Source organism: Solanum stenotomum, chromosome 5 (genome assembly GCF_019186545.1).
Source record: "Solanum stenotomum isolate F172 chromosome 5, ASM1918654v1, whole genome shotgun sequence".
In the NCBI taxonomy this organism is placed as follows: Eukaryota; Viridiplantae; Streptophyta; class Magnoliopsida; order Solanales; family Solanaceae; genus Solanum; species Solanum stenotomum.
Window position 1 is genome coordinate 48,357,024 of NC_064286.1, and position 7,764 is coordinate 48,364,787.

Genomic DNA, 7,764 nt, shown 5'->3' on the forward strand with positions numbered 1-7,764 from the left:
ATAAATGTTGTCATAGTCTGCATTTGCAACATACACAATATAGAGATTAGTGGAAAGCAAAATAATATATAACTTCATGCAACTAATTCCTGATTTATAGCTTCTTAGCTGAACTGTTAGGCTAAAGCTAATGAAATGTCAAATCTGAACAGTTGTAAAAGTATCTATTAAGATAAACTAATATCATGTGGTTAAAGCTATAGTTGTTTCAGGTAAACTAACACAAAGTACATATTAATTTACTTTGTAAATCTAGAACGTTAAGGCAACGAAAGAGCTGGAATAACCAATATACTATTTTCCCTAGTTCCTTCACTCTGAGGGCGAGATTGTTCCATTCATTCGAGAACTCAAAAAGATGTTCTTTTTCAGTAATCAAATATCTCAAAAAGGAAAATATTTATTATTGGACAACATAAGAACAGTCAAGATAATGTGAGAAGAAGCAATTCGAATATAACTGCCATTTTCATTTCCTTCATAAGTAGCAGCTTTCTCAAATTCCTGGCGAAAATCTTGGCTATTCCTATCCAGATCATGAGACTCTTTAGGAAGAGTCAATTTGAGAGCTCCATCTAATAATGACCACTTGGGATTTTAACCCCTGATTATTTAGATGAAAGAACAATACTTTTTAATTGTGATTACAATGAAAGTGTGTAGCATTTATAATAAATCACGTATATTATGTCGTGAGCAAGGTACAAATGAGACACAAGAAAAGAACAGATAAAGAATTACATAGTCCATATAAATTGAGAGTGATATCCATCCATGCCTTCTTCATTCTCTAGAGGTGTATCCATTTATTAGTTTGCCACTTTCTTATATGAAGAAGAAGTCGAGGAATACAGTAAAGTTTGGTGCTCGAGAAGTAAAAATAATATTTCAACGCTATAGCCATTTGTAAGAACACTGTAAAAGTACTTGAGAATTATATTACCCTCTAGAATACTTCAAGTGTGTTTAACAGATGCCATAATTATTTTTGAGAAATGAAAAGTTCAGTTCTCACCTCACAATTCTGACCATCCAACAACTTCATTACAGTCCTCGCTTGTTTATTCAACTAAAAAAAAGAAAAAAGGAAAGAAGCAAGAAAAACAATATTATTGAATTGTTTATGGAAATCATATATTAACATGACATGTGTATAGAATGTCCAAAAGAAAATTATAGGTCAAAATAAACATTATCAGAACATCCAGAGAACAAAAATTATCAATTGAGTATATGAATTTTTTTTCCGTGAAAATGTTTCATGAAACTTTATGGCGTAAGTTGATTATGGTAACATGAACAACTTTGGCTGAAAATATTGAGTGGAATAGAGAAGATATTCATGGAGCAACGCCTAAATAAACTCAGCAAAACATATACGTTAGAGGATGAAAGATTGAAGAAGAAAGATAGTTTGACGCAATGAAGAAGATAAAGAAATTATAGTGAGTTATTAAAAAAATGCAGTGTATAATAACAATATTTTTGACAATATGATTGAGTTAAAAGTGCAATGAAGTTTGGCTCAACACATAGCAACCATTGGCTGAAATTTCGCCAAAAGTATAGCAAACAACTTCGTCAAAAATTCAGCAATAGTAAAGGAAAAGATACAGCAACCGGCGGCTCAAAATACAACACAAAAAGAAGCAACAAAAGGCCAAATACAACAGTGATTCAACCTCAAAATGAGGTGTCAAACATTAGCAGCCAAACATAAGTTATTCTATCAATAAAAATGCGAAAGATAAGTTATTCTAGCAAACACAAGTGAGGACGGTAATGTGAGAAGTTAAATAACAAACAAAGAGAGAAGATAAGCAAGAAAAATTCACTGAAAGTAGAGTCAACAAAGTTAAGAGCATTAATTGGTATAACATTATGACTGGAAATTTTGTTTACCTCATCATCATTTATTTGCACTTGTATCATCTCAAATAAAAAGGTTTGAAGCCTTAAGAGGTAGGAGCTAGAACTATATAAACAGTTACCCTTGATAGAATAAGTTGTTCCTCCAATGTAAGCATTTAGGTTAGTCAAAATTAACATTTGAAATTTAACTAATTGGCCAGGCACAATCTGAATTGTAAGGTGAAATTTTAAACTTAAAATCTTGAACTGATATGATTGCGAGCTAACTCTTAGTTAGCTTTAAAAACATATGAAGTAAAAGAATCCGAAATTTCACAATGTGTAGCATGAGGGTGCTTACTTGTTACATTTCTTGGTTTTAAAAGTATCATGAGAATGCTTTTCGAATAATTTCGTCATAAACTACGTTATATATAGAATGATCATCTGTGTCCTATGTCGTAGGCAGACGTATTAATATTTTTACGTTCTCTGAACATTTTGCTCGAGATAAAGCAATATAAAGTTGTCCATGTGAAAAAACTGATTCACGCAAATATATTCCAACAAAATCTAATGTTTGACTTTGAGCTTTGTTTATAGTCATAACAAAACATAACCTCATCGGAAATTGTGTTCTTTTGAAGGGGACTGGTAGCTTCTAATCTTGTGATGCTAGTAATGGTATCTTTGGAATAAAATCATGTTTATTTTTAAAATCACCACTGAAAATAGTAGCACTGATAACATGTGACTTAAAATCATGACATGTACCATTGCATAAACCTTCAGTAGGATTTAAGTTTCTTAATAATATAACTGGACAATATATTTTCAAAGTTAATCTATAAGGTGGTAAGTTAGCAGGATGTAAGGTATGCAAAAAATCTTCAAATTGGCATTGATCATTTAGTTCTATTGTTTCATCAATAGTTGTATACACTGTAGCATCATCGGGAAATCAATGTATAAACATGTCATTCATTGCATCAACAAAATCATTTTTTGTTGTCAAAATAATACGGAAAGTTATAAAAAATGGATTAGAATAGAATGTACGCAAATCAGGATAAGTAACATTAAACAAAAGATTCAAAGATTCTATTTCATGTGTAAAGGGAATGATAAAATTATTGGGAATTTCAATTTTGTTACAGTTGTTAGTTTTTTCTTGTCCATTTCCAATTCTCATTAAATATGCACAAAATGCTGGATCTTTTTTTGCACGCATGTTTTCAGATAAACACAATTTTTCGAGATGATTCCAAATATGAGAGTATAATAAACTTTGACTAATAAAGTCTTCTTTTTCCCCCCCACAACTACTATTTTCCACCAAAGAGTGATTTTGTATTCATAAGATCTTTTAAAAGTGTATCAAGAGCTTCAATCGTGTTTTTTTTGCCATTGAGTCCTCATCCCTAACAATTAACTTTGAATCTCGAATTAGAGTCGCTAACGAACTCTATTTACTAATATTGCCAGTGAAATTCTCATCGATGCCAACAGAAATTTTGAAACGTGAATGAGCTGTTCGTCCTCCTGGAAGTATTGAAGCTGCCACACCAGAACTTGCAGTTGCCAAAGCGATGCATCCTTTTGTTCTTACAGCAGCAGCCAACAAAGCTCGATAAAGAAATGTTTTTCCAATTCCGCTAGGACCATCAATGAAAAAAACTCCTGATTTATTGGAATATACTCTTTCAAGAATTATGTTATATGCCCTTTTTTGTTGAACATTTAATTTGCTTTGTAGAAGTATATCATTTTCAGACACTATTAAATTTCTTTCACCTCATTAGTTATTCTAAAAAAGCTAACATTCCCAAATATATCTTTGAATTCATTTATGTTACGTCCCATGGAAAGTAGAACTTCATTGATATGATTTAAAACTAACTGCTAGATATCGTTTTTTGTAACATTTGAAATTGTTTTAAAATCTTCCGACATAGAGTGTTTATATTTTTTTCAAAGATCTTTTGGGTTACCATGATTACAATAAACTAATGATGTTGCAAATAGTCTTCTTAAACTATAAGGCATTTGATAGCTTACAACTTCAGACATACACACTCAATTAAGTTGTTATCAGAATGTAATAAGCCTTTTGTTTCTGCAGCTTCTCTAAATGTAGTGTAGCATCTTTCGTCCATTGTACGAAGATCTTTGTATGATTTTGGTCCTCTTACGTTCATTATTAGCAACCTAAGATAATATATTTCTCCTTCGATTGGATGACATGTGACAATACGTCCGATAGTAAGGCGTTGATTTCGACATGATCACATTTTGTATGATAATGACCATACAAAGTGTTGGGGAAACTCTTTATATAGTAAATTGAGATTTATAGCCTCGTTCTTGATTTTGTTCATAAGAAAAAAATCTATTAACAGTGTTTTCCTTATCATTGGATTGTTTATTATTTGATCCACAGTTTGGTTATTTTTTAAAGAAACAAATTGTTGTCTATCAAGATGCAATTGCAACTGACAAACACTTGGAGTCATTTCACTTATTGAAAAAGCAAACAGACGCCATGCAGTCTCTGGTGGAGAAACTCATCTAGCAGGTTGGTATTCTTTGATTTCATGTATTTCTACGTTAGTATCATTATTATGTATACAAAATGCAATTTTGTCATGTCCTTTGCAAATATATTTGTAAATGTATTTGACAACCTTAATGTCAGAACATATTTCAACATTAATATGACAACCAAATTTCTTGTGTAAAAACGGATTGTACGGAACAATCCAAGACTTATCAATGTTGTGTCCTCTAACTTTGACTGGTGTGATCATTTTTGGTCTTTTGTAAAGGGGATACAAATTCTTTCCTTTGGTTATTTGTTCAGTAAGTTCTTTTGAATATTTAAGCTTACATTTTCCTTCTTTTTGCATGCAAGAATTTGAAGGATTTAAATAGCCACAAGGACCATGGATCATGTGCTTGGTCACAAGTTTGTATAGATGATGATCAATATGGAGATCAGGTGTTGAACATATGCTTGTGGTGTTAGCAATTTATATCCATCCATAAGTATAATGAGAAAATGGGCACGTGGAAGACCTCGTTTTTGAAACTCAATTGTATACATAAAAGCTGGAACCTTTCCAAATATGTTGTTTTTTTGAATATTTGTTGTAAGTTCTTCTACTTTTGCTCTAAATACTCTACTAACTAAATCAAGTCTGTTTTGAACTTCTTCCATTGGCTGTAAATGTTGTTGTATTTCAGGCCAAGAAGGATTACAATTCATTATCAAAAATATGTTGGGTTTTCCAAAATGTTGTATCAAAGCAATGTCATCCATATATCTTCAACAGATATCTCTTGGGCCTCATATGAAACTACCAGGAAGGAATTTTTGTCTCCCAATATTGGAAGCATCTCTTTCTCCTTGCCTCAATAAATCAATGATTCCTTGAAAGGCTTCAACTCTAAATGGATCTTGATTAAATGAAACAAAATCTAATCTTTGTGTCTCAAGTTTTATATATTGGTCAACTATGTATTGTTGAAATACCCTTCCAGAATGTAAAGTTTCATTTGGTTCTTGATCTCTTATTTGAATTTTATAACAATAATATTCACAAGAAGAAACAGTCTCTCTTTTTCTCGATCCTTTTGATAAAATTGTAGATTCCATGTCAAGGACTCCATCAATAGAAGTCATGTTCATTATACTTGGTAGCTTCTCATAATCATAATAAATTTGTGTTTTGGAATAACTGTACGTCTTTTTGATTTTTTTAATACCACAATGCCATCCATTTTGACCATAAGGAAACAACAGTGGATATTGCAATGGGTCATAACATCCATAATAGTAATTTATCAATTGACTTATGTTACTATGAGTGTAAATTCGAATATGTGGTGTGGAAATTTTATCATTTAATTGTTCTTCAATCCAAATTGCCCCAACTTCGGATGCAGTTGGTAAGTTATGTGTTCTTTGGTCTAAATTGAAACTTGAGTTTAGAGCAATATAAAATTCAGATAAATTTGGAACAACTGTTAACAATCTTAGAAAAGTAGAATAAGGATTAACTTTTTGTATATCCATGAGCTTTGTAACAATCACCTCATTGAGATTATCTGATAACGTCATTTGATTTGTTAGCTCATTTTCATTATCATAGAAATATAATTGTAAATTTTTTCCTTTTCCTGCTGAGGGTATCAAATCATCAATGAAGTGATACATTTATCCTTGGACTTTAAATGTATAGATGCCACGATTTCTCTTTGCTAATTCTCTATCATAATGTACTCCAAGTGAAGCGAATGCAAACATATTATTGTAGGCTCTACTGTAAGTGCGAAAATGTTGAGATTCTTTGGAGTCACCCAATAACAAATTTCGCAACTCAGTAGGCATGTTATGAGAAGTTAGTCTAATTGATCCATTATCACACAACAAAAACCTGGTGATTCATATTGAAACCTTTTTGCTGCACAAAATTTGCAATTTGGAACTTTATTTAAAAGTAAGTAATCTTTTGGCAATAAATTATCATTTTGTAGATTGCCTTCTAACTTATTTCTATTTGTGCATGGTAAAAAGCAATTATTTGTTATATAAAGGCATGACAATACATGTTTTTTTATTACTTTGGTAGAAAGAAGCATACCTCTATTTGCAGTACATCTTGAACTTAATTTACTTGCAGCATGAGATGCAGTTGATGTTGATCCTAGTATGAGGAATAACAATATTTAGAGACAACTAGCCAATTATTAAAAATCAATATAGTCAAAATAGTTGAAGTAATATTTCTGAACTCACCTACTTCGAAGGTAGATAAGTAATTAAATCTACGTTCTTCTCTAGTTGAAGTAACTTGTAGGTTTGTAGCTTCGAAAGCTTCAACTATAAAATGAGGAAAATAACTCTAGTAAGAGTAGGTGTGCTGAAGCGTCTAACTATGGCTATAGATATTCAGAAGAGACATTTCACAGAAGGAAGATAGCAATATGGTTAGCTCATCTTGTTGAGGAGATAACGAAGAAGTGTTGATTGTAAGAGCGCCAGTACTATTTGATTGATGAAGGAGTTTTTGTCTTTTCGATTCAGCCCTTTTTTCTCTTAGCTGGGATAAAAATAATTCCTTTCTCTCTGGTGACATCTGTGCATATCTAATACGACGACGCAAATTTCTGTCAGAAGTTCTTTCTTGGACAGACACATTATCTCTATTTTCTTCCATTCCTGTTTTGAGTAGTTCATGATTTGTTAAATTAATTTATAACTTAATGTAATCTGGAAAAAATACGTAGAATTGACACAAAAAAAATGCAGACAATAGTAAATGACTATAACAGGACAACCATTGGGATAAAATGGCATACATTTGAGACATATGAATGTAGCATTTGGGAAAATAAGAATTGCAATGAAAATAATACAAACAAAATAGTGTAATTTGTTTTCTAGCAAGAACTTTCAAGATAAGAAGCAAATTATTTCAAGATAAGAAAAAAATTATCCTTAAACTAGATATAGGACCCCGTGCCAGCACGGGGCCCAATATATATTATTTTTTATTTTAATTTATGTCATATTATGGAATTTGAGAAGTTATTGAAATTTTTATATGATTTTAAAAATATTTTAAATTTTTAGCTATTGTGATTTGCAGTACTTATTTTTAACATAATTTTGAAAATAATATTTATTACTCTGTTTGTTCTAATTTATATGGCACACGCAGAATTTCAAATATTAACCCTTTTTTATATGTCTCTTTAATATATTAAGTTGTTAATTATTGTATTTTATAGTACATTTTGAACCTAATTTTTTAATAATATATGTTATTTGCCATGTCCCAATTTATGTGGCATTAATTGATAGATTTGTTGGAGTCGAGAGATTTATTTTGTTAATTATTGTAATTTATA

The 7,764-nt window shown here is 30.9% G+C and overlaps 1 pseudogene; it reads right to left on the reverse strand.

The window, feature by feature from the left end:
• The window catches only part of LOC125864078 (uncharacterized), a 15,825-nt pseudogene extending 8,755 nt beyond the window's left edge, over positions 1-7,070 (reverse strand).
• Between the last annotated feature and the right edge of the window lie 694 nt (positions 7,071-7,764).